Source organism: Sapajus apella, unplaced genomic scaffold (genome assembly GCF_009761245.1).
Source record: "Sapajus apella isolate SASKATOON/1434 unplaced genomic scaffold, GSC_monkey_1.0 scaffold87, whole genome shotgun sequence".
NCBI lineage: Eukaryota > Metazoa > Chordata > Mammalia > Primates > Cebidae > Sapajus > Sapajus apella.
In genome coordinates this window covers 2,926,192-2,953,503 of record NW_022437027.1, presented here as the reverse complement: position 1 = coordinate 2,953,503, position 27,312 = coordinate 2,926,192, and the positions used below count along the sequence as shown (strand labels likewise).

General features: G+C 38.9%; 1 protein-coding gene and 1 long non-coding RNA gene across 3 annotated transcripts in view; both read left to right on the top strand.

The window, feature by feature from the left end:
• Positions 1-379, top strand: part of LOC116534420 — a 2,797-nt gene extending 2,418 nt beyond the window's left edge. Inside the window, exon 2 of the long non-coding RNA XR_004261706.1 lies at positions 47-379. This is a non-coding gene — a long non-coding RNA (uncharacterized LOC116534420). The remainder of the gene's footprint in view (positions 1-46) is intronic.
• The window catches only part of MCUB (mitochondrial calcium uniporter dominant negative subunit beta), a 124,738-nt gene that overhangs the window by 7,174 nt on the left and 90,252 nt on the right, over positions 1-27,312 (top strand). The window lies entirely within an intron of this gene.

Below are 27,312 nucleotides of genomic sequence, written 5' to 3'. Positions count from 1 at the left end.
AAAAAAAAAAAAAAAAAAAAAAAAAAAAAAAAAAAAAAAAAAAAAGGTTTTTTAAAAATAGATTTGAGGATAAGAAATAGGGAACAGTGAAAGAGAGGCAAGATATGGGCTAGACTTAAATACATATAGCCTGTAAACAGGAACAAATGGCATAAAACATTGAACCTCACATCAAGAAACTGAGAGGTTTACAAAGCTTTGTTGTGGTAAACTTTAGAGAGGCAAAGTCTTGAAGGCTGGCAAGGGTCACCCCACAAATATGAGTTCTTCCTGAGGATCTTACGATATTTACTAGATTGGGTAGATTGTTGGGTCTGGTTTTTTCCTTTTTTTTTTTTTTTTTTTTTTTTAAAGAAGTGCTGTAGGCTGGGTGTGGTGACTCTCACCTGTAATCCCAGTAATTTGGGAGGCTGAGGTGGGCAGATGATGAGGCCAGGAGTTCAAGACCAGCCTGGCTGATATGGTGAAACCTGGTCTCTACTAAAAAATACAAAAAATTAGCCGGGCTTGGTGGCGGGCACCTATAAACGCTCTGGCCTCATCCCTCCAGTTCCATGTTGTGCTCCATGCCTTACGTATCTCCGTTTCAGTGTTGTCTGAACTAATTCCTCCTCTTCTTGTGGGTTGTCATATATTTTCAGCCCTTGTTGTTGATGTTTATGGTGTTCCCCAGGTGGTAGTGTCTCTCTCCCTTTACCCTCCTCCTTCACCCTCATGACTTCTACCCTTGTTTCAGGCCTGTGCTTCAGTAGCCACCCCTCACATCCCCACTGACCCCTCTTCAGTTTTCATGAGATCTCTTCAGATCTCTGCAAGTGGATTCAGTTTATACTTTGTTTTTCAGCCCCACAATACTTACAGAACTTACATCATTTGACCATACATTATAGTTAGTTGTGCTTGTATGACTTTCCCACCTGGATTCTCTGCAATTTGTGGTCAGAACTGTTTCTTCTCCATTTCTGATCACCTCTGCCCTGGGACAGTAGGTATATAACAAATGCTTGTTGAATAGAGCAATGAATGGATAGATGACAAAGAACAAAATAGCATATAAAGTTCCTTAATGATATATTCTCTTCAGGTCTTATCTTCTCAATTTCCTCTTCTCTACTTAATCTAGGGGGAAAACCTGAAGCATTCTTACCCACTTTTTGTGATATAAGCCTTGAATAATTGAAGATTTTTGAAAAGTTAACAAAAAGAACCTTTATACATATTATATTTTCTATTGAAAGTGAATGGTAGTCTTAAATCATATTTTGATTTCAGGTATCCTTTCATATCAGGATTTTTAAAGGGCATAATTAACAAAATTTAACAAAACACAAATTATGGAAGGACTGCCTGGCTTTTAAGTATTTTCTTGGCTATTCTTAAAGTGTGGTGTTGATTTAGGAAGGTTGTTTTTGTGTGAAGAAAGCAGCACTTTTTTTCATAGACCAGAAACTTTATAAATGAAATTCTCAGAGAATTAAATTTTTTTCTTTCTTTCTTTCTTTTTGAGACAGGGTTTTCCTCTGTCACCCAGGCTGAAGTGCAGTGGCATGAACACAGCTCACTACAGCCTCAACCTCCTGGGCTTAGGCGATCCTCCCGCCCCAACCTCCCGAGTAGCTTGGACCACAGGTACACACCACCATGCCCAGCTAATTTTTAAAACATTTTTTGTAAAGACACGGTCTCACTATGTTGCCCAAGTTGGCATCAGACTCTTAGGCTCAAGCCTCCCAAAGTACTGGGATTTACAGGCATGAACCACTGTACCCATCCTAGATCATATTTGTTTTGAATTCATGACATATTGCTTTGTGATTGCCACAAATTATGAATATTAGTACTAAAAATTTTATCAAAATAATTTAGAACATTAATTTATAAATCAATTATAAAAATGTTTATTTGTAAGACACAACTCCTGGGTAAAATATAAAACTGAGCTTTGGAAAATAAACCCCCAAAAAAGGAATATAAATTTTGATATTAGAAACAAGCAGATTCATCATATTTACTGCTCATTTGGTCCTTCTGTACTTCCTTGTATTAGGGCTTTTTGTGTATTGAGCTTGCCAGCGTGCCTGCATCCCCACATGTACCTTCTCTTTCTCTGTTCATTGTAATCTTGAAGATCAGGCACTGTATCTTTTATATCTTTGGGCATGCATATCTTTGTATTTCTTATTTTGCTAGTATGGGTACTTGTCCTAGTCTTAAATGAATGAGGTGTAAGGAGATAGGCGTTACTGTCTTTATGAGAAATGATGTTGGTCTATACCAGAGGTTGGTAAAATCTTTCTGTAAAAGTCCAAATAGTATACATTTTCACTGTTGGTGGCCTATGACCTCTGTCCGAACTACTCAACTTTGCCACTGAAGTGCAAAAGCAGCTATACATAGTACATAAATGAATAAGCATGGTTGTGTTCCAGTAAACTTTATTTTCAGAAATGGCCATAGGCAAGATTTGGCCCATAGGCTGTAGTTTTGGCCAGCCTCTGATCTAGACTCATTATCAAGATTTTGGAAGCACTAATACAGATGTTATACTAGAGGATTAATTTAGATGTAGCAATCTGGTATATATATAGTGGGATGAGGTAAGTGAGTGCATTAATAAGGACCAGTCACGAAGTCATGGTTATTTTACATGGAGCTGGAATAACAGGAATGGATACAATGGAAAAGCAAGAGGAGAAATGTGAAGATATGTGGAGATTTCAGCAGTTTTCTGTGTTAGACTTTAACCATGAGGTCACAGTACTGGCAAGCATGAGAGAAGGAAGAGTGTGAATGCTAGGACTAAGATATAGAATGAATTGCTCTCTGAAGTCAAGGGAAGAATCAGTCAGTAGTGAGTTGCATTTCCTATGGGAGAAGTGATGTGATGGGTGAAAAGGAAAAGACTTGGTAAAGAACATTCAAGGCAATGCGTTGGCACAGGTTTTTCTTTCAATAGGTTTATTTCTCTTTGGAATCATCATTAAACCATGGGTATCTTTCATCTAGCCCAACATTGGAACTTAGTATGTGTATGTTTTTCCTTCTTTTTTCTTCCCCAAACTGTTTTTTAAGAAACGAATTTTGTATATCTTTCTTGTTCAGAGTTAGCTATGCTGCTGAAACAAAAGACCCAATAATTAAACTTATTCATTCTGTTTTGTTTTTTTTAGACCAAGTCTCACTCTGTCACCCAGGCTGGGGTACAGTGGTGTGATCTCGGCTCACTGCAATCTCCACCTCCCAGGTTTAAGCAGTTGTTCTGTCTCAGTCTCCCGAGTAGCTGGGAGTACAGGCACATGCCACCACAATCAGCTAATTTTTGTATTTTTAGTGGAGACGGGGTTTCACCATATTGGTCAATCTGGTCTCCAACTCCTGACCTCAGGTGATCCATATGCCTCAGCCTCCCAAAGTGTTGGTATTACAGGTGTGAGTCACTGCCCCCAGCTATTCTTAAAGCCAGTTTTTTCCTCTTAAGGAATGGTTCTGAGATGAGCTCTACAGGTAAAGCAGTACCTCTGGTCTACACAGTCATTCAGGGACCTAAGCTGACCTGTTCCTTTGTCATCTTCTACATGTGACTTACAAAGTCAAAAGTGCACAGAGGATTTTTCAGTCTTGCAAGATGTTATGGGCTAGGCCTGGAGTGTTACATATCACTGTGTTCATGTTCCATTGAAAATATATATATGTTTTTTGAGACAGGGTCTCACTCTGTTTGTTGCCCAAGCTGGAGTACAATGTTCCGATCTCAGCTCACTGCAACCTCCACCTCTCAGGTTCAAGTGATTCTCCTGCCTCAGCCTCCTGAACAGCTGGGATTACAGGTGCATGCCATCACACCCAATTAATTTTTATATTTTTAGTAGAGACAGGGTTTCACCATGTTAATCAGGCTACTCTCGAACGCCTGACCTTGTGATCCACCTGCCTCAGTCTCCCAAAGTGCTGGGATTATAGGCATGAGCCACAATGCTGGGTTTCCATTGAATATTTTATTGAATGTATCACATGGCCATATTTAACTTCAAGAGGGTTGAGATTATGTAGTCCTGGCCAGGAACCACATTCTAGCTAAAACTTGATTTCTGTGGGAAAAGGAAGAATGGTTTCTAGCAGATGTTTAACTCTACCTGCCACAGTCCCCTTCTCCAGAAACAGAGTAGTTTTGTTTTGGGGGTCACTGAATTTCCAAGGCACTACTGAGCATCAATTGTAAGTATTCCTCAGCAATAGATATTTACAGGAAAACTTTATTTCTCTCTGAGGAACTTAAAAAGCAATTTGAGCTAGAACAGGAACATTTTACACCTTATCGGGTTCATTATAAGCTGCCCTCCAGGCTGTACCATAATAGAAAAGGATGTAGTCTTGTACACTTATACAGTAAGCTAAGGAGGAGCAAAAAAATGCATTCTAATGGTTAAATTAGAATTTGAGGCCAGAACTCAAGTTTATGCAATGACATCTGATAAGAAAGAAAATAAATATAGCTGAGAAAAGATGCTGATGATATGGTTTTTGGGAGGACTTACTTTAGAGGAATTCTGGTGATTAATAGCTAAATGAGCAATAATAAAAGTTATTAAAAGTATTATGCATATCTGATATGAATTTTAGTGGCATTTTTGTAGACTAGCTTGTCATAAATATGTTCTAAAAACAGGAAATCTTATTTAGGATAGTTGAAAGATGTTAACTATCTTATAATAAAATGTATCTTAGTTTGTAATATCATATGGAGACTAATTTACTCTAGTTCAGGGTATATTTAGAAAGAGATTTATTAGCATGACTTTGTATAATGTTTTATTATGTTACTTAATCACATCACTTTTTATACACATGGTTTTTAAATTTTAATTTGTCAGATTTGGATGTCATTGATCAGTTTCAGATGCATAACTGAGATATTAGAAATATTTTTCTTTTCATGGTTTTTCATACTATTGCAGTATAATCACTTTTATTTAATGAAATGGCTAGATTGCTATAGCTACATATATATTTCTTGAACTAGTCATTCTGCGTATTGTCTGTGGAACATTTGTAAGACTTCAATTAATGAGTTGTCCAAAGTGCTATTTATAATGTGAGCATATGTATGTAGTATTAGAAGTATTGAATACTATTATTACTGATAATAAACATTATGAACTGTACCTGTGCCCAGCAATGTCAAAACATAAAATATCATTGTAGGTCCTGTAGAATTGTCTTTTTCTGGAGTCTTATTATTCTCATCCCACACTGCACCAGACTAATCTGGGCTCAGTAAGCACATATTAACTGTTGCTTTAAGAGTAGTAGGAACAAAACCAATTTAACAATGCTAGGAAAAGGTTGTTTCTCTAATGAAGAGAAAAAGTATGTATAGGGTGAGTGAGTCCTGGCTTGGTAGTTGTATACAAAGGATCTGGGAGTTTCTGTTGATCCACTCATGAATGATGAGTTCTAGAAACTAGTATGCCTCCTAACTAATCAAAGAGAAGTGCAGCATCTGATTACAGCAAGAAGCAGTTCCATTTCATTATATTGAGATTGTCACATTGTCAGACTGCATCAAGGGCATTATGTTTTGTTATTGGGGCAGTACTTTACAAAGGACACTGACGAAGCTGGAGAGGGAGGTGCATTCAGAAGGTGATTAAGATGTTGACGGTTCATGTAGTAGATGATTAAAAGGGCTGAATTTTTTTTTTTTTTTTTTTTTGAGATGGAATCTCGCTCTGTTCCCCAGGCTGGAGTGCAGTGGCGCAATCTCGGCTCACTGCAACCTCTGCCTCCCAGGTTCAAGGGATTCTCCTGCCTCAGCCTCCCAAGAAGCTGGGATTACAGGTGTACCACCACCTGCGCTAATTTTTGTTTTTAGTACAGTCAGAGTTTCACCATGTTGGCCAGGTTGGTTTTGAACTCCTGGCCCTGTCTCCCACAGTGCGAGGATTACAGGTATGAGCCACCATGCCTGAATGGGACTGCATGGGACTACATGTATGTGTGTATGTGTATGTGCGTGTGTGTGTGTATACATATACATACGTATACAGTATATATGTGTATATATATATTTTGAGACGGAGTCTTGCTCTGTTGCCCAGGCTAGAGTACAGTGATGGAATCTTGGCTCCCTGCAACCTCTGCCTCCTGAGATCAAGAGATTCTCCTGCCTCAGCGTCCCGAGTAGCTGGGACTACAGGCCCCTGCCACCACTCCCAGCTGATTTTTGTATCTTTAGTAGAAACGGGGTTTCACCATATTGGCCAGGCCTGACTCGAACTCCTGACCTTGTGATCTGCCCATCTCAGCCTCTCAAAGTGCTGGGATTACAGGGATGAGCCACTGTGCCAGGCCGGGGCTGCATATTTTTAATTTGGTGGAAAGGCAGCCAAGGAAAAACAAGATATTTGTATTAAGTTATCTGAGATGATATGTGAAAGAAGGTTTTCATTCTGTGTTGCTTCAGAGCAAGGAAATTACTCCCAAGATAGAACAGAATAGGTAGGCAGAGTTCAGCTCAGTTCAAGAAAATTTTTGTATACATTCTGGCTGTTTCCTTTTTTTTTTTTTTTTCCTTTTTTAAAGGTGGGGTTTCACCATGTTGGCCAGGCTGGTCTTGAACTCCCGACCTCAGGTGATCTGCCCGCCTTGGCCTCCAAAGTGCTTGGATTACAGGCGTGAGCCACCGCCTGGCCTCTGGCTGTTTCCTAATAGACTACTTCTTGAAGTATAGGACTCTTAGGTTTCTAGAAGAACCCAGGCAGAAGCTAAAGAAGCACTGGAAAAATGACCAACACAGCTAGAGTCTGGTGTTGAAGAAGCCATCTGTATCTATGCAGTAGGAGCCTGCAAAGTGAACATAACTGAACCAGGAAGCAAAATCTTTTCCTCTGTCAGTGTCTCCCTAGTGTCCTCTACTGAAAAAACTTGAGTGCCAATCAGAAAAAAAAAATACACACACACACAGACACACACACATACATATTTAAAGATCCCAGATCTATTTTCATAGAGCAGTCAAAAAGGGAGAATTTGAGGGTATATACAAGACGTTAATAACCATCATATGAGGAATGAGGCAGCAGCTGTTGTTCAGTATTTGAAGGCGGCAGCTGCACTCATGAGCACTGCCATGTTGGTCAGGCCAAGGAGGGATGGGAGGCAGAGCCAGACTAGTCAGGAATTGATAACGAAGTGCTCATTTTAAATACAGCATTAGTGCGTAGAATAGAAATCAGGGAAGCAGCACTTATTCCAGGGACAGAGAATCCAACCCAAAGATGGATTGGGTAAGACAGATCCAAAAAAAGTATGAGACTTATAATTATATGAGCAAGTTAGACTGAGTAGAAAGGAAGATGGGTAGATTATTGAGAAGTCAAAAAGTTAGCTTGAGTAGTGGCAGTTGAGAACCAGGACTGCCCCAGGTCAGAATGGAAGCTGAGGTGATCTTGATTGCTAAGCTTTCTTTCATCTCTGATGATCTCTGAAGTCCCTTGGGTACCCAGCTTTGATATCCATTCACAATGTCAGAAACCACTGACGTTCGGAGATTGATAAACTCAGATGGCTTGCTAAAATTAGCCTACTGCTGCCAGAATGGTGGCTCACGCCTGCAATCCCACCGCTTTGGGAGGCCAAGGCAGGTGGATCACCTGAGGTCAGGAGTTCAAGACCAGCCTGACCAACATGGAGAAACCCCATTTCTACTAAAAATACAAAATTAGGGTGTAGTGATGCATGCCTGTAATTCCAGCTACTCAAGAGGATGAGGCAGAAGAACCACTTGAATCCAGGAGACAGAGGTTGAGGTGAGCCAAGATTGCACCATTGCACTCCAGCCTGGGCAACAAGCGGGAAACTCCATCTCGGAAAAAAAAAAAAAAATTAGCCTACTGCTGTTTATCCCTTGTTCTGCCCACTCCTTACCATTTGCCATCCCCACAAAGGAAAAGCTTTGGCTTATTTATAATGTAATAATTATTTAGTGGGAATAATTTTGTTTTAGCTTTTTATTGACATGATATTATTAATCTTTCTGTAAATGGTCTTTGGGGGTTAGATTGTTTGAGGTTTTTCCTGTGAAAGCAACTCGAGTTTGCTACTGATAACTGTTGTTCATTTGAACTTAAGCTTGGCTGCTGTACTGACAGTTATAGTCCATCTTGGCATATGAAATTCACTTTATTTTTTTTTATTTTTTATTTTTTATTTTATGAAATTCACTTTATAACGAATCAAGGCAGATTCTTTTCATTAGTTTATTCAATTTAGTGGGATTGTGCTGCCATTTAATTAGTGGAGTCTGAATTTGTGCCAGTGACTAAGCATTGTAATCAACAGTTGTTGTTATGGCTGCAATTATGTGAAAACTGATACCAAAGTCTAACCTCTCTTGGAGAGAAATTATACTGCCTTAATATATCTTTCACCCTAAATTAGGGTGAAATATCTTAATATTTATAGTTATACCATTTTATTTGTTTATTTTTTGAGACAGATTCTTGCTGTCATCCAGGCTGGAGTGCAGTGGCACAATCTCGGCTCACTGCAACCTCTGCCTCCTGGATTCAAGCAATTCTTCTGCCTCAGCCTCCCGAGTAGCTGGTATTACAGGCGCCTGCCACCACGCCTGGGTAATTTTTGTATTTTTAGTAGAGACAGGGTTTCACCATGTTGGTCAGGTTGATCTTGTTGCCGGGTTTTGGGGTGCAGGGAAGGCACAGCTCCCCTGAGAGGATGTTTTTCCAGGCTCTTGGTCCCTCACCCAAGAATGGGAGCGAGGACCACACCAGGTGTAGTGCACTTGTAAATTAAATATCGGACTCCAAAGAGTTTTTGCAGGTAAGTGATTTATTTAGGTAGACGGAGAAAAACAGCTAGCTCTCACACTCAGTGAGAAGAAGGAAAACAGCTAGCGCTCACACTGAGTGAAAAGGGTTCCCAGAGGGGGAAAACCAAGGAAGAAAAGCTCCTCTCACACTGAGTGAGAAAATCCAGAAAGATATAATCCAGGAGAAGAAAAGCAGCTTCCACGAGGATTGTGGAATGGGACCCAAGTATGAAATCCAGGAGAGGAAAAGCAGCTTCCACGAGAATGGAAGGGGACCCCAGAGGGGGAAATCCACCCGGATGAGGGAGACAGGGACTTTTAACCTGGGAGGAATTCCCACCTTCTCCAAGTCCCCTGGCCAATGAAAAGAGTTCCTTTAAACTTCCGCTGGAGTGATTGACCTTTGGTCCTTTCCCATGCCCAGAAAATTTAAACAAAGACCATTAAGTCTCCCGGAAGGAGAGAGGGGAGGTGGGCATTGGGAAGTTCTTGCCCTTGAAACTACGCTCCTTTGTGGACCTGGGAAGAGAATGCATTCCCCCAATCTCAAACTCCTGACCTCGTGATCCACCTGCCTTGGCCTCCCAAAGTGTTGGGATTACAGGTGTGAGCCACCGTGCCCAGCCAGTTATCCCATGTATTTAAGGCTATTACACATTAGAAAAAGGGTCTTTCATAAGTATAGCAGTGACCATTAAAATTATTAATTATAGTCATTAGCATAGTAATGTTCTTGGTTTTGAAACTTTAGAACAGCTTTGTGGTCTGTGCTAGTCGCATTACTTTCCTGAGAACCTTTTCACTTTTATCTGGTTTAATTGAATTGGCCATCTTAGTCTAACCTGACCTTCATTCAACTGGCCACCTGACCCAGGAATTTGGAATTAGGGGATTCTCACCTCTGCTGGCTGCTCTTTTGAATAGTAGAGTTGCACTTGGAGCCCTTTGGTGGTGACCATTTTCTTTTTCTTTTTCTTTTTTTTTTTTTTTTTTTGAGATGGAGTCTCACTCTGTCACCCAGACTGGAGTGCAATGGTGTGTTCTCGGCTCACTGTGACCTCCGCCCCCCCAGGTTCAAATGATTCTCCTGCCTTACCCTCCCAAGTAGCTGGGATTAGGCATGTGCCACCATACCTGGCTAATTTTTGTATTTTTAATAGAGGTGGGGTTTCACCATGTTGGCCAGGCTGGTCTCAAATTCCTAACATCAGGTGATCTGCCCATCTCACCCTCCCAAAGTGTTGGAATGACAGGCATAAGCCACCACACCCAGCCTATGGTGACCATTTCCTATGATGTGGACCAGGAAGCAGTGACAGTTCATTTTATAGTGATAAGTAGAATGATGCTGACAGGCAGACAGGAGGAGATGAAATATGGATCAAGGGGACTTCCTAACCTCAGTATAACGCTCCAGTTCCTGATCCTGGGTCCATTCCTGAGGCTTAATTGAATCCTATGTAGCCTCCGTAAGAGACATTCCTAAGTCCTCAGAGTAAATTTCCATTCTTAGGGTAAGTGAGGTAGGTATTTGTTTCTTTCATCCAAATAACAAATATATATGAAGTGAGTGATTATTCAGACTTATCAGAAAAATATTAAGAGTTTAGTAGAGAAATGGGTAAAAGACATGAGTGGTTTTCAGAATAGGGAATAAAAATGCAAATAAACATGAAAAGTGGTCAGTCTCACTGATCGTCAAAGAAATGCAAAACAATAGTAGAAAAAGATAACATTTGCCCTTTTTTTGGCCTGTCAAATTGCCAAAGAAAAACTAAAAACTCAAAGTGTAAAGCATGGGATGATGTGGGAACTCTTTTGAGTAGCTAGTGAGAGTGCAAAGTGATTGTATAATTCATGGTCCAACAGGAAACAGATGGCCCACTTAGATTAGGATAATTAGAGGGAAGTTTATACACAAAGGATTATTCACAGAGATGTGGGTACAGGGGAAACACTAGGGATGGTGCACTAACCTTGGACTAGTATTGATGGGCGGCAAGATGAAGGGGTTGTGGAGCACAACCCTGTGTCAAGGGCCAAGCCAGATACCCAGAAATTCTTTCTTTCTTTTTTCTTTTCTTTCTTTTTGAGATGGAGTCTCACTCTGTTGCCAGGTCAGAGTGCAGTGGCCCCATCTTGGCTCACTGCAACTTCTGCCTCCCGGGTTCAACCAATTCTCCTGCCTCAGCTGCCTGAGTAGCTGGGACTACAGGTGTGCACCACCATGCCCAGCTAATTTTTGTATTTTTAGTAGAGATGGAGTTTCACCATGTTGGCCAGGGTCTCGATCTTGTGATCTCGTGATCCATCCACCTTGGCCTCCCAAAGTGTAAACCTCAAATTTAAAGCAAAGCAGGACCACCACATAGCATTAGGCAGGCTTTGCACTTAATCTAGGGTGCTTCATGTAAGAAGTGGCATTTTCATTGTGGATAAATTTATCATGCTTTTCTGGCAAATGACCATGAATGTATCGAGGAAGGGGAGCCAACTTTTAAATTCACTCAAAGACACCTAAGGGTCATTGCAAAAATTCTGACCACTGCCCCATAGAAAAGATCTGTGTGTTATTGCCAACCTTAAATTTATCCTGAGAATGAGTCAAAATAAAAATGATATTTAAAGTCTGACTGAAAATAATAATTAGATTAGAGAAGAAATAATTAAATCCCCCAAAATGACCTTAAAACTTCAAAAAAACTGTTACAGGTTTGAAACAAAAGTTTATAGGAAATGAGAATATTATCTTTAAAAAGTTGTAGTTTTTTAATAAGAACCATAAAGTAACTAATTTATAAAGCTGTTTGAAGTGTTGCAGTAAGTATTGAGATCAAAACCTTAACTTTTTCTAAGAAATAGACTCATAAAAATAAGAGACACAGGTCTTATGCTGGAAGCTTTGTAAATGAATTCAAAAGTATTTTCTCAGATGTAGTAAGTAAGAATTGGGCTGCTTTACTGCACTGAAAAAATTACAACAGTCGAAAACTTGATACCTATTTCATAGATTTGAAATAATTAGCAAAATTCTAAGTGGTTAGTGGCAATAATGTAATTTAAAATACAGAAACCTTAAAGAGTTGCATTAAGTGGACAGAGCTAAAAAGATTCATTTGTTTCTCTTTTAAGGAGTTAGTTTTAACTACTTAGTTTCTCAGTAGGCTTTACTTTCATAATTGTAGAAGCCAAATGATAATTTTGTGATGGCCTCTTCACATTAGTGTCCTAACTGAAGGACAAGATAGGATTGTGGCTGAACTGGCAAGAATATATCTTTAACAATGTGCCATTTATTTCTCATCTTTTAAAAATATTCATGCTAAAGGATGACACATTGAAGTGAGGGTGAAATGTTGCAACCAATGGATGTGTTTCTCATTTTGCAGTGGTGATGCAAATCGTCAGGTAACTCATTCCCTGTCCTTGGGCAGCAGCTGAGAAATTGCTGTGTGACTGCAATGAGAATGAGCTCTGTATTTGAGTCACTGAATTCAGTTGCATTTTACTCTGTGCTAGCTAATCCAACATTTCAGTGTTTCCTGTGGAGATTTTGATGTTTGCATTCTGATGCTAAAGCCATCAGCTTTAAGCAAAGTTTGATGTTGCAAATGGCTAATATCATTTGAAAAAAAAAGATTTTGTTTTACTGCCTCTCCAAACCCCCAAATTGAAGATTCCATCTGCTATTTTATCTCTTATGAAGGATTACACTTCTTAGTTCAGTATCAGCAAAAAAATTCTCTCCTGACAAACTGACATCTTTCTGTTAGGTAATGGGTATACGTAAAGTCAGCCTGACTTTTTCCCTGTCATTTGTATCAAGAAGACAAGGCCAAGTTTTATGCCTCACTCTGATAGCTTTCCATAGCCCACACCATCAAATGTCTTTAGACACCTGCTTTCAATGTCTCAGTTCTGGTAAATCCATAATTTTGTGGGGACTAAATTAGATATAAAGAATTATTGATATAAAGGTAGTTTTTCATACAACCTAGTAAACCATTTTTGAAATTCATTGGAAAAAGAATAGAACAGTCTAGACAATTCTGAAAAAGGAATGAGGAAGGGACTTGTCCTAATAGATGTCATTAAGGCAATTTTAGTTAGCACAGAGCAGCATTGAATATATTGTGCTTTTTGAAATTATTTTCATGTAGCTATATTGGCATCCTTCTGATAGTCCTCCAAGTGAGAATTACTGGTGCCTTCACAGATTTCTTTGTAAGGTAGAACCTGAAGTATATGGTCTTGACTCAGTTCTTTTGCCTCAAGGTACAGGCCATGCCTGACCCAGCAGTTCCTCCTTGGTGGATGTTCCCAGAGAACCCTGTTTGTTAGAAGGCAAGGCAGCACTAGTTTGACTCCTTGGTTTAGCTCATTATTTACACTCCGGCATCTGTCTCCCCTATAGGAATAACTTTCCAGGGAGTTATTGGGAGTTCATAGAATGAACCGAAAACTTGGTTCATTCTAACCCAGGAAATGCTTCCCCTCTCTGCAAATATGAATCCTATGCTGGATACTTCAGCCTTCATGCCACTTACTTTAGTTTAGAACAGTAGAGAAAGCCCTTAGTTTAGGGATCTTGGGCAGAATCTTATAAATAACATTTATTTTAGTCGCCATAGCTTGTGCTGGGATGTGGAAACTGAGACACAGACAGATTGTTTTATTGAATTGAGTCTCTTCAGTAGTGTTGTTCACACGAATTCCTGGGTAAGCTTTAATTGCAATTTACTGAAATCAGAATGTTTCTGGTGGTGGTTTTTTCTTCTTCTTTTTTTTTTTTAGATCTGATCAGTAGGCTCTATGAGCGGAGGGATTACATCCTGTTTACTGTTGTATCCTCAGGAGCTGACAGGGTGCCTAGCACAGAGTGGGTGCTCCATACATACTATTCACTGACTGACTTTTGTCCATCTGCCTGACCATGCAGGAATCCTCACACTTCTTTCTCAGACATGGCCTTTATTTAGAACTGCCTTATCATATCTTAGATAAGAATGTTAGGAACATCTTGTGTTTCTTTCCTCTAGTTGATACAGATCCAAAAAATTTCCATCAACCAGTTTATCTAGTGGTAAGCTCTCTACGTTGTTCCTTTTTTTAACAAGGGAGAAATATTCCTCAATTAAGAAAAATTCATATCAGTTATCTGTTTCATTTTTGTTATTTTCTAAGAAAGGCATCGTCTTAAAAGTTGACTTTTAAGGATATTAGAATTATGCTAAAAATAATCCTTTTTCTTAATCCTTAGAGTAAGTAATAACCCTCTAATCCTCAATTTCTTTGCCAATTAAAAAAAAATCTGTAAAACCTGGGATATATTTGAAAGTATTTTATGGTCAGTATGGTGTTTATAATTGCTGTTGCTCTATAATTGGCTTACCCTTTTGCTTTTGTTTGCTTATAGTTTAAGTATTTTCTACTCCAGTTTTGAAACACTGTTTGATGAGAATAGTGAAAACTAAATGTAATGCAGTTTCCATGTGTTATCTAGCTTTTCTATGGGATTTTAAAAATTGAGCTTCTTTTAATAATATTGGAAAGCCCACGTAAAAGGAGTTTAAAAAAAAATTGGGTTTTTAAAATTTAGTTTTTATTCTTATCAGGTTTATATGTACATACATTACAAGTCAAATAGTTATACAAATTACTTATGTAAAACAGCGGACCTCCATGCACTCCTTAAAAGGGATCACTGGCTGGGTGTGATAGCCCACACCTATAATCCCAGAACTTTGGGAGGTTGAGGTGGGTGGATGACGAGGTCAGGAGTTTGAGACCAGCCTGGCTAATGTGGTGAAACCCCATTTCTACTAAAGATACAAAAAAAAAAAAAAAAAAAGGTGAAACCCCGTCTCTACTAAAAATACAAAAATTAGCCAGGCGTGGTGGCGGGCACCTGTAGTCCCAGCTACTCAGGAGGCTGAGGCAGGAGAATCGCTTGAACCTGGGTGGTGGAGGTTGCAGTGAGCCAAGATTGCACCACTGCAGTCCAGCCTAGGTGACAGGTGGAAACTCCATCTCAAAAAAAAAAAAAACAGCGATCACTTACTACTGTTAACTGGTAAGTTTTATTTACTTTCATGGCTCTGAATGATACACTTCTGTTGCTGTCACTTGATATTTCAATTTTCGGGATTTTTTGTTGGCCTCTATAGAAGATGAGGATTTAGCTCTTTTCACTCCTGCCTCATATTTGTCTCTCCTTTTCTGTATAACGTGTTATCATAATCTTAGCTCAGTATTCAGGGTTTACTTTGTTGTGACTACATAAAGGCTATTCACTGGTAAGCCATGTAGAGAACCATGATTACCTTGTCTTTTCTTCACAAGGTAATCATGTCTTGTCAGACGATAAAAATTGTTGTTTTGCATGCACCCACATTTGCAATTAGTTTTTCTTCATGCCACTTAGTAATTCAATCTCAAAATCACAAATATTCCTTCAGCACTGTAAATCTCTTCTCAGTACATTGAAACTCATTGGAAATTCCTTCAGTTTTATCTTCTTGAAGAAATCTTCCCTGAAGCCTTCTGACATGCCTTTCCCATCTACTGCACGACTGCCACTTTGTTCTTTCACCATCATCTTCTCTCATGTTAAATGTTAAATTCTGGGCTTTTGTTTGTTTGTTTTTTTAACTTTGAGACAGAGTGTCCCTCTGTTGCCCAGGCTGGAATGCAATGGTGCGATCTCGGCTCACTACAACCTCCACCTTCCAGGTGCAAGCGTTTCTTATGACTCAGCCTCCCAAGTAGCTGAGACTGCAGGCGTGTGCCACCATGCCCAGCTAATTTTTGTATCTTTAATAGAGAGGGTTTCACCATGTTGGCCAGGATGGTCTTAAACTCCTGGCCTCAGGTGTTCCACCCTCCTTAGCTGTGATTACAGGCATGAGCCACAATTCCAGGCCTCTCATGTTAAATTCTCTTGTGTAGACTTTGTTGGTTCAGTTGTTCAATTTGGTAGAAGACCTCTTTCGGTAGACTTGGGGGAGTGGGGCGCATATATATGAGTGGTATATGTTTTTCAAAGACTACACTGGGTAGTTTGGTTGCATTGACTAAGTTAATAAGTTGAGAGAGAATTTTTGAGGCATTTCTCCATTATAAGTCCCATTATTTGTTTGTTTGTTTTTTGAAATGAAGTCTACCTCTGTCACCCAGGCCAAAGTTCAGTGGTGCTATATCAGCTCACTGCAACCTCCACCTCTTGGGTTCAAGCAGTTCTCTTGCCTCAGCCTCCCAAGTAGCTGGGATTACAGGCGCCCACCATCACACCTGGCTAATTTTTGTATTTTTAGTAGAGACAGGGTTTTGCCATGTTGGCCAGGCTGGTCTTGAACTCCTTACTTCAAGTGATACACCTGCCTTGGCCTCCCAAAGTGCTGGGATTATAGGCATGAGCCACCATACTCGGCCTGGGTCCCATTGATATTATTTAGCCCAGTACCACTCTGACTTGATCCTCAGTATGCAACCTGTTTTTTTATTTTTGAAAAGTTATAGGGTCTTTTTATTGTCCATGGCATTCAGAAATTTCATAAAGATGAGCTTGGAGCAGATGTCTTCGTTATTGTCGTAGTTATTTGGTACCCTTTCAGTCTCAAAACTTGGTTCTTTCAGGTCTGGGAAGAGTGTGTGTGTGGGGGGGGGGAGGGGTTTAATTGATGATTTCCTCTGTTCGTTCTTCTGTAATGGAGCTTTCTAGAAGAAGTCTTAATATTTGGATATGGGACTTCCAGGACTCATCCTTTACTTTTCTACTTTTTCCTTTTAATCTCCATTTCTTAGTCTTTTGCTTCCGTTTTCTGGGAAATTTTTTTTTTTCTTTCTTTCTTTTTTTTTTTTTTTTTTTTGTTTTATTTTGAGACAGAGTCTCCTTCTGTTGCCCAGACTGGAGTGCAGTGGCGTGATCTCAGCTCACTGCAGCCTCCGCCTCCGGATTCAAGTGTTTCTCCTGCCTCAACCTTCCGAGTAGTTGGGATTACAGGCGCCTGCCACCACACTCAGCTAATTTTTGTATTTTTAGTAGAGATGAGGTTTGACCATGTTGTTGGCCAGGCTTCTCTCCAACTTCTGACCTCAGGTGATCCACCCACCTTGGCCTCCCAAAATGCTGGGATTACAGGCATGAGCCACTGCACCTGACCTCTGAGGGATTTTCTTAACTTGATCTTTTATTTATTTTTATTTCTATTTTTATTAGTTGATTAAAAATTTTTATTTAATGTTGGTAACTAACAAAAGATTGGTAAGTACTGTGACAGGATGGGGGCCGAACAAAAATGAACTAGAAGATACATAGCAACAGAAACATCATCTTAGGAAATGCTTTCCCCAATAGAGAAAATGAAATTTGGTTAAGGTTTAATTAGATAAATATTAATACTTTGATTTTTAAATCATACTAGTGTGACATCATATTTTTGCCAGTATAAATCTTCAGTGGATCAAATTACTTGTGGTAATCATGGAATCTCCCTGGCACCTTTTAGTTGAAAAACTGTACAACAAATAGCATACAGCTGTTTTTCTTGGACACTTATTATTTGGGTATTATATACTTGGTAGGAGAGATTGTTCCTCTACTTATATTATTGGTTCTGTAATGAGACTAAAATATTAAAAATTGTAGAAAAAATAGCTGGGTGTGGTGATATACACCTATAGTACCAGCTACTTGGGAGTTTGAGGTTGCCTGAGTCCAGGAGTTTGAGAACCACCTGGGCAGCATAACAAGACTGCATCTGATTTATGTATTTATTTTTAAAATTATACTAAGTTCTGGAGTACATATGCAGAACATTCAGGTTTGTTACATAGGTATACACGTGCTATGGTGGTTTAACTTGATCTTTTAAATGTTCTTTTGAGATTTCTCTTTCTGCTATTTAATTCTTTAATTTCCAAGAACTATATTTTATTTGCTGAATTTCCTCCTTCAATAAAAATGCAGCTGGGCACAGTGACTCATGCCTGTAATCCCAGCACTTTGGGAGGCTGAGGTGGGCAGATCACCTGAGGTCAGGAGTTCGAGAGCAGCATGGCCAACGTGGTGAAACCCCATCTCTACTAAAAATACAAAAGTTAGCTGAGTGTGGTGGCACATGCCTGTAATCTCAGGTACTCGGGAGGCTCAGGTAGGAGAATACTTGAACCCGGGAGGCAGAGGTTGCAGCTAGCTGAGATCGAGCCATTGTACTCCAGCCTGGGTAACAGAAGGAGACTCTTATCTCCTGTATATATATCTGTATATTTATAACACACTGTAGATATTTTTATGTAACACAAACATGCCACAAGTTCATATTTGAAACCAACAACTCCAGTGCCACACTTAAGATTACATTCTCATCTTCCATATTTCTGTAACTGATTACCCAACAGGAGGAAACTGTCAGCCATTATTTCAATATATTTAAGCATTTGCTCAAGCCTAGAACACCCAGAAAGTAGTAGTTTTAAACAGCTATTCCATGCCACTGCTAAAAGTAAATCTACTGTAGTTCCATACTTGTTTATAGTTCTTTTTTTAGATAAAATTTACGTTAAATGGGCCAGGCGTGATGGCTCATGCCTGCAATCCCAGCACATTGGGAGGCCAATGTGGGTGGATCACGAGGTCAAGAGATCGAGGCCATCCTGGCTAACATGGTGAAACCCCCATCTCTACTAAAAATATAAAAATTAGTTCGGAGTGCTGGTGCGCGCCTTTAGTCCCAGCTACTCAAGAGGCTGAGACAGGAGAATTGCTTGAACCCCGGAGGCAGAGATTTCAGTGAGCCGAGATCGCACCACTGAACTCCAGCCTGGCAACAGTGCAAAACTCCTTCTCAAAAAAAAAAAAAAAAAAGAATTTACATTAAATGAAATACACTTATCCTATGTGCACGCTTTTAGGAGTTTTGATAATACACAGACCTATTAACTCATACTTCTATAAAGATATAAAACACTTCCATCAACACCAGAAAGTTCTCTCATGCTTTCTCTTAGTCATAGAGATAATTTGAAAACACTAATGTACACATGGATATTTTGAGAGTAACAGACTCAGAAAAAAACATTTTTAAGGTATTTTCTGTTATAAATCTTTTTTTATGCATTTACTTGGGAGACACCACTCATGATTTAATTTTTTCTTCAGTTATTTCTAGATAACAGACGAATGCTTTTTCAGTGCTGAAGATGCCAATGCTCACTTCAAGGCTAAAGCAAGTTGGCTCTGTGTGTGTGTACAAATATAAATGCGTACATCTTTCTCATCTGTTGGCAGGGACGGGGGCCAGTGAAAAGGGGCAGTGTGGCTAATACCCAAAGGTATATTAGGAATCTTATTTCATGTCAATCAGTATTTTCCTGTGTAATTTAAAAAAGAGTTTTCCCTAAAGATTGGATGAGTCTATAGGGAGTCACTTGGATAGTAAGAAACAGTGTAGTCTTTCGTTGTAAAGTAAGCTTGGGAAAAGATACTCAGTGTTGGTTATTTCCACTTTTCCCATGGAGTTGGGTAAAGCACCTACTGGAACTTTAAGCCCTACTTGATACAGCACTATTTCCTTTTTGAAGTATCTAAGAGGGAGTGATTCAGAGACTGGATGATTATCTGAGATCATGCTGAGCCTTCTGAAAAGTTTGTCCATTCCTTTCCGTGTCTGCGTGAATAGTGATCTGCAGGTAAAGTGCCCAAATTATGAAATGAATATTTTTAGTGAAATTTGTTTAGAGCACCAAGTGAATATTCTTACTCAGAAGGAAGGAAAAGACTTAACTTGAAAAACAGCTCTATAGTTAAGAAAACCTGATTATCTTAACATTGCTAATGCAATATACCCTTAGATCTCCCCCTTTGGATCTAGTCATAAAAGTAAGCTAATTATGTCACATTAGAAGCTTCAGCTATTTTGATTTTTTTTCTTTATTTCATCATCTTTAGTAATAAAATATAATAAATGGCTGTTTTCCAAATCTTTTAGCTCAGTTTCTCCCTGGCATCATTTCATAGATAGGAAGTCAGTGGCTAGAATTTAAGTCTGTATAAATTTCCCTAGTGCTGCCTCTGTGCCTTTTGGATACTATATAGTCTAGTCAGTCTAAGGGTAATGCTAGCACTCTAGGAATACATGTCAGCTTGACTTGTTCCTTGACATGAATTATTGGCAAATGGTTGCTCAGTCTCACTAGAGAAGAAGAGCCTATGGGAAGAGGTATAGCCTTAGTTCTGGTATAGCTCAATGCTTCCATTTATTTTTAATGCAACCTGCTGCCAACTAGCCTGTCACTTCTCTTCCAAATTCAGCAGATCCCTGAGAATTTGTAAAACAGAGTATCATGGGTTACAATCTACATGGATGTTGGGCATTCAGTAAATATCTGTCTAAAAGAATTGCTTCATAGATTCTGTGAAGGTTGTCAAAAAGTGTAATTTTGTTGTGAGGGTTACAATGGGGTCCAATTTGCACATGTTCTTAAAGAATGTCACAGCAGTCTACCTAGTGGCCTATTAGCCTCAGATTCCCAAAGCTTTTCCATAGAACTGTGAATGACAATGAAGCCTATTGTCATATTACTAGACACTGGCATTGAAAAGAGGGAGGGAAAGGCAGTCCCCTCAATAATCTCTGGAGAGAAAGCCTCAAGAAGACAGAGCAGCTCAGCCTGAAGTGAGGATGGAAGGAAGAGGCCTCCGGAAAATTAGGTCAAATTCTCTTTTAATTATGAACTGGGCCCTTGAATTTTCATATTGCTGGTGAGGCTGGGTTACAAAGGATTTGTTCGAAAACATCAAACTGAGACTTCTCATTGAGTTCCTTTACTTTTAAAATATATATATGCTCTCAGCTACTTGGGAAAAGAAAATTTAAAAAAATACATATATGCAGTTGTTCTTTCCACAGTTAAATGTTTAATTTTATTTTCTCTAAATTGGTAACAAAAGAAATAATTGGAAAGTACATCCATAGACCAATATATATATTCAGCTGTTCCGAATATAGTAAATTAGCTATTCTGTATCAGCCAAATGTTGTCAGAATAAATAGGCTAGGCATTAATTATTTATAAAGAGTGCTTAAATTTTGACTTTCGGATGAAAAAGTACTGAATGTCCTTGACATTTAATATATTTTTAAAAACCTATCACTTCATTTGGGGAGAAAAGGTGAAAGTAGAGAAGGTCTTCTTAACAATGGATACTTAATTAAGCGCTGTGGTCCAAGAACAGAATTGAATATCGTGGCTTACAGTGGAATTTGAAGCCTTACTTAATCAAGTGCTGAGATTTGCTTAGGTTTGAATGTAAAATCAGGTGAAACTTCTTTTACGTAGTTTCCATTTAAAGCCCTATTTCACCCCTTGCAGCTTCGTTTAATCCTCTTGTTCAGCCTCCTTTGGCTGTTTGTCTTATGTGATTGAAAACACCTTGGGCGTTATGGAGACCACCAGAACGACAGGAAACAATTTTGCAGCCTTTACTCTTCTCTCTGAATCTAATTTTTTTTTTTTATTTTCAGCTCCAAAGTATGTGGTTTCAGAGTATTTGAAGCCTTTATACTTCAGTAGTGTTGAGGGAAGTCTGTCTCGAAGGTCCTTAAAGGTAGCTCTGTTTTTGAATATTCTTTGATGAATCCTGTGAGATTGAGGATTCAAAATCTTGGTTTTGTCAGTTCCCTTGGGTAGTCTGACCCTGGAGAAAAGTAGACTGTGTTGGGCAAACTTATACCTCTTATTAAAATCATGTTGCTATTTATTCATTTAAGACAGAATCCCTCTGTGTTGCCCAGGCTGGAGTACAGTGGCACAATCTTGGCTCACTGCAGCCTCCACCTCCCAGGTTCAAGCAATTCTGCCTCAGCCTCCCAAGTAGTTGGAATTGCAGGCGTCTGCCACCATGCCTGGGTAATTTTTGCATTTTTAGTAGAGACAGGATTTCACCGTGTTGGTCAGGCTGGTCTTGGACTCCTGACCTCAAGCAATCCACTTGCCTCCCAAAGTGCTGGGATTACAGGCATGAGCCACCACAACTTATGTTGATATTTAAGAGTCAGAAGTGTTGTATGTTGTACTCAGGACAGTGCTTTCCTAATATTGAGGCATCTTGGAGATGCAAATCAATCAGAAAATTGTTTGTCGGATCAGGATTTAAGGAATATATTATCCAGGCTATAATGAACAACCCATTTCCACTATAGGACATACAGTTTTTAGTGATTAAATGGCAATGGCATTTTATTGTGATGCCATTTTATTTTATTTAAGAGATCTTGGTTCTAGTTTTAGTTCTGCTACTACCTGTGCTACCTTAGCAATACTTGCATCTTTTTAGGTCATGAAGCCCTCATCTGAAAAATGATTCCTCAACAGATAGAAGTAGGTGACCTAGAGTCTATGAGCCTAGGATGCACATTTTCCTTCTCTTACTAGTCCTTAATGCCTGTAACAAATTCCATTTCTCATTTAGATGCCATGAGTCTGCTACCTTTCCACTTTCTGCTTTTCTGTTTCATTACAGTAAAATGGTAGATTCAAAGGTTTAAAGCTATTTTAAGGATGTGTCCAACACAGTATGTTGGGAGAAGTTCTTGATGTGTGTGTGATGGAGTGTATGTTGTTTGCTGAGAGGCAATGGCGAGGAACACCAAGCCATTGCCAGGCAGAAAACTGCTAGAATAGTAAGTGATATGTACCAGTCATGCACTAGTTAAACCAGTTCCTCAAACACAGGATATATGACTTTGTCCCCATTGCTGACTCGAGAAGAGTGCTTTCTAGCTTATTTCTGTTTTAGTAGTGAACAGGTACTATCTGCCTGTTTAGTCTGTCTTTATTCTACGAAGAAACACTGAGTACTTGCTTATTAAAAATAATCACTTGTTCACAAAGAATAAATACGTGGGTCAGAGTCTGCTCTAGGCTTTTCAGCTGGGAAATGCTGTCAGCCCCCTGATGTCCCACTCTGATCCCACTTTTGTACTCTATCTTTGTGTCTGTTTCTTAATTCCTTCAGCAGTGCCTGGGTTGGAGTCTCCACGACTGAGCTGGTCTTGGCACAGTCACCCATCTGATGCTCTGGGGAGCCCACACTGACCTAAATGGGGTTAGCTCTTTAGGAATGAAACATTGCTTTAGGTAATTGGATGTTCCTGCATTTCTGTCAGCTAGTGGTAGGAATAGGTCTGAGAGGGGACTGAGAAAAACCCTGGTTCTTAAAGTTAGCTTTGAGAAGAAGATCTAGTTAGGATGAGCTAGAATTGAGAGGCCTCCAGCTCTCCGTGGGGTGACTTGAGTTTTTGACACATGTTTTGACTGTATCTTTTTTTAAAAAAAATTGTCTCAGTTTTTGTGGGTAAATAATAGGTGTATATATTTGTGGAGTACATGAGATACTTTGATACAGGCATGTAACGTGTAATCACATCAGAGTAAATGGGGTATCCATCCCTTCAAATATTGATTCTTTGTGTTATAAACAACCCAGTTATACTCTTTTAAATTATTATTGACTATAGTCACCCTGTTGTGCTATCAAATACTAGGTCTTATTCTTTCTTTCTTTTTTTTTTGGTACCTGTTAACCATTCACCGTCCCTACCCTATCCCTATTATACCACCACCACCCCACCTCTGGTAGCCATCCTTTTACACTGTCTCTCTCCATGAGTTCAGTTGTTTTAATTTTTAGCTCCCACAAATAAATGATAACATGCAAAGTTTGTCTCTTTGTGCCTGGCTTATTTCACTTAACATAATGACCTCCAGTTTTGTTTATATTGCAAACGACGATGTCTCATTCTTTTTTTAATGGCTGAATAGTGTTCTATGTATATGTACCACACTTTATCAATCTGTTGATGAACACTTAGGTTGCTTACAAATCTTGGCTATTGTGAAGAGTGCTACAGTAAACATGGGAGTGCAGATATCACTTTGATACTGATTTCCTTTCATTTGGGTATATACCTAGCAGTAGGATTGCTGGATTATATGCTAGCTTTATTTTTAGTTTTTGAGGAACCTCCAAACTGTTCTTAGTGGTGGTACGAATTCACATTCCTGCCAACAATGTATAAGAGTTCCCTCTCTCCACATCTTTGCCGGCATTTGTTATTGCCTTTTGTATATAAGCTATTTTAACTGGGGTAAGATTATATCTCATTGTTAGTTTTGATTTGCATTTCTCTAATGATCCATGATGTTGATAGACATTTGCCGTTTGTGCATCTTTTTTTGAGAAATGTCTATTCAGATCTTTTGCCCATTTTTTAATTGGATTCTTAGATTTTTTCCTAGAGAGTTGTTTGAGTCCTTAATATATTCTGGTTATTAATCCCTTGTCAGATGGGTAGTTTGCAGATATTTTCTCCCACTCTACGGGTTGACTCTTCACCTTGTTGTTTGTTTTCTTTGCTGTGCAGAAGTTTTTTAACTTGGTGTGATTCCATTTGTCTGTTTTTGCTTTGGTTGCCTGTGCTTGTGGGGTATTACTCGAGAAATCTTTGCCCACTCCAGTGAGAGTTTCCCCAATATTTTCTTGTAGTAGTTTCGTGGTTCAGGTCTTAGATTTAAGTCTTTAATTCATTTTTATTTGACTTTTGTATATGTCAAGAAATAGAGGTTAAGTTTCATTCTTCTGCATATAGGTATCCAGTTTCTCAGTACCATTTATTGAAGAAACTGTCTTTTCCCCAGAGTATGTTCTTGCCACCTGTGTTGAAAGTGAGTTCACTGTGTGTGGATTTATTTCTGGGTTCTCTATTCTATTCCATTGGTCTGTGTGTCTTTTTATGCCGGTATTACGCTGTTTGGGTTATGATAGCTCTGTAGTATAATTTGAACTCAGATATTGTGATTCCTCCAGTTTTGTTCTTTTTGCTTAAGATAGCTTTGGCTATTCTAGGTCTTTTGTGGTTCCATATACATTTTAGGATTGTTTTTTCTATTTCTGTGAAGAATGCCATTGGCATTTTGATAGGGATTACATTGATCTGTAGATTGTATTGGTAAGTATGGACATTTTAACAATATTCTTCTAATCCATGAACATGGAATATATTTTCTTTTTTTTGTTTGTTTCCTTTTCAATTTCTTGCATCTATGATTTATAGTTTTCATTGTAGGAATCTTTTACTCCTTTGGTTAATTCCTAGATATTTGATTTTATCTGTGGCTGCTGTAAATGGGATTACTTTTTTATTTTTTCAGATTGTTCACTGTTGGTAGAGACAAATGCTACTGATTTTTGTATGTTGACTTTGTATCCTGCAACTTTTTGAAATTTATCAGTTCTAATAGTTTTTTGGTGGAGTCTGTAGGTTTTTCCAGATATAAAATCATATCATTTGCAAGTAAGGATAATTTGACTTCTTTCTTTCTAATTTGGATGTCCTTTATTTAATTCTCTGGTCTGATTGCTCTAGCTAGGATTTCCCATACTATGTTGAATAACAGTGGTGAAAGTGGGCATCCTTGTCATATTCCAGATCTTGGAGGAAAGACTTTCAGTTTTTCCCCATTCGGTATGATACTAGCTGTGGGTCTGATGTATGTGGCTTTTATTATGTTGAGGTAAGTTCCTTCTCTACCCAGTTTTTCAAGAATTTTTATCATGAAAGATTGTTGAATTTTATCAAGTGCTTTTTCAGCGTTCATTGAAATCATACGGTTTTTGTCCTTCATTCTGGTGATGCGATATACTGTATTACATTGATTGATTTGCTTATGTCAAACCATGGTTCCATCCTTGGGTTAAAACCTACCTGGTCATGGTGAATGACCTTTTTAATGTGTTCTAGATTTGGTTTGCTAATATTTTGTTGAGGAATTTTGCATCAATGTTCATCAGGGATATTGACCTACAGTTTTCTTCTTTTGATGTGTCTTCAACTGGTTTTGGTATTAAGGTAATACCGGCCTTCTAGAATAAGTGTGGGAATATTCCCTCATCCTCTATTTTTTGTTGAGGATTTTTGCATCAATGTTCATCAGGGATATTGACCTGCAGTTTTCTTCTTTTGATGTGTCTTCATCTGGTTTTGGTATTAAGGTAATACCAGCCTTCTACAATAAGTTTGGAAATATTCCCTCATCCTCTATTTTTCAGAAGTTCGAGTAAGGTTGATATTAGTTCTTTTTTAAATGTTTGGTGTAATTCAGCAGTGAAGGCATTGGGCTCTTGGGCTTTTCTTTGCTGGGGGACTTTATTACAGCTTCAATCTTGTTACTTGTTATTGGTCTGTTAAAGTTTTGGATTTCTTCATGGTTCAATCTTGGTAGGTTATATGTGTTCTTTGATCTCCTGGTCATTCAGGAGCACATTGTTTAATGTCCATGTGTTTGTATAGTTTTCAAAATTCACCTTGCTATTGATTTCTAATTTTATTCTATTGTAGCCAGAGAAAATACCTGATATTATTTCAATTTTTTGAATGTCTTAAGACATGTTTTGTGACCTGTGATCTGTCCTTGAGAATTATCCATGTGCTGTGGAGAAGATTGTGTATTCTATAGCCATTGGATGAAATGTTCTGTAAATATCTATTAGTTCCATTTCATCCATAGTGCAGATTAAGTCTAATGTGTCTTGATTGGTATGTTTCTTGATTGATTTTCTGTTTGGATGATCTTTCCATTGGTGAAAGTATGGTGTTGAAGTCTCCAGCTGTTGTTGTTTTGGGGCCTGTCTCTTTTTAGCTTTTTTTTTTTATAGCTCTAATAGTATTTGCTTTATATATTGGGAAGATCCAGTGTTGGGTACATATATAATTGTTATATCCTCTTGCTGAATTGAGTCCTATCTCATATGAGACATAATATTGCCTATCCTAGGGTAGTGATCTTCTTGTCTCTTACAGTTTTTGTCTTGAAATCTATTTTTTCTCATGTAACTACTCCTTTTCATGGAGGGGAGGGCGGGGGTTCCATTAGCATGGAATATCTTTTTTCATCCCTTTATGTTCACTCTATGGGTTTTTTGTTTGTTTGTTTGTTTGTTTGTTTTTTGAGACAGAGTTTCGCTCTTGTTACCCAGGCTGGAGTGCAATGGCGCGATCTTGGCTCACCGCAACCTCCGCCTCCCGGGTTCAGGCAATTCTCCTGCCTCAGCCTCCTGAGTAGCTGGGATTACAGGCACGCACCACCATGCCCAGCTAATTTTTTGTATTTTTTAGTAGAGACGGGGTTTCACCATGTTGACCAGGATGGTCTCGATCTCTCGACCTCGTGATCCACCCGCCTCGGCCTCCCAAAGTGCTGGGATTACAGGCTTGAGCCACCGCGCTCGGCCTGTTTGTTTGTTTTGAGATGGAGTTTCACTCTTATTGCTCTAGCTGGAGTACAATGGCATGATCTCAGCTCACCACAATCTTTGCCTCCAAGGTTCAAGCGATTCTCCTGCCTTAGCCTCCTGAATAGCTGGGATTACAGGCATGCACCACCACACCTGGCTAATTTTGTATTTTTTTTTTTTTTTTTTT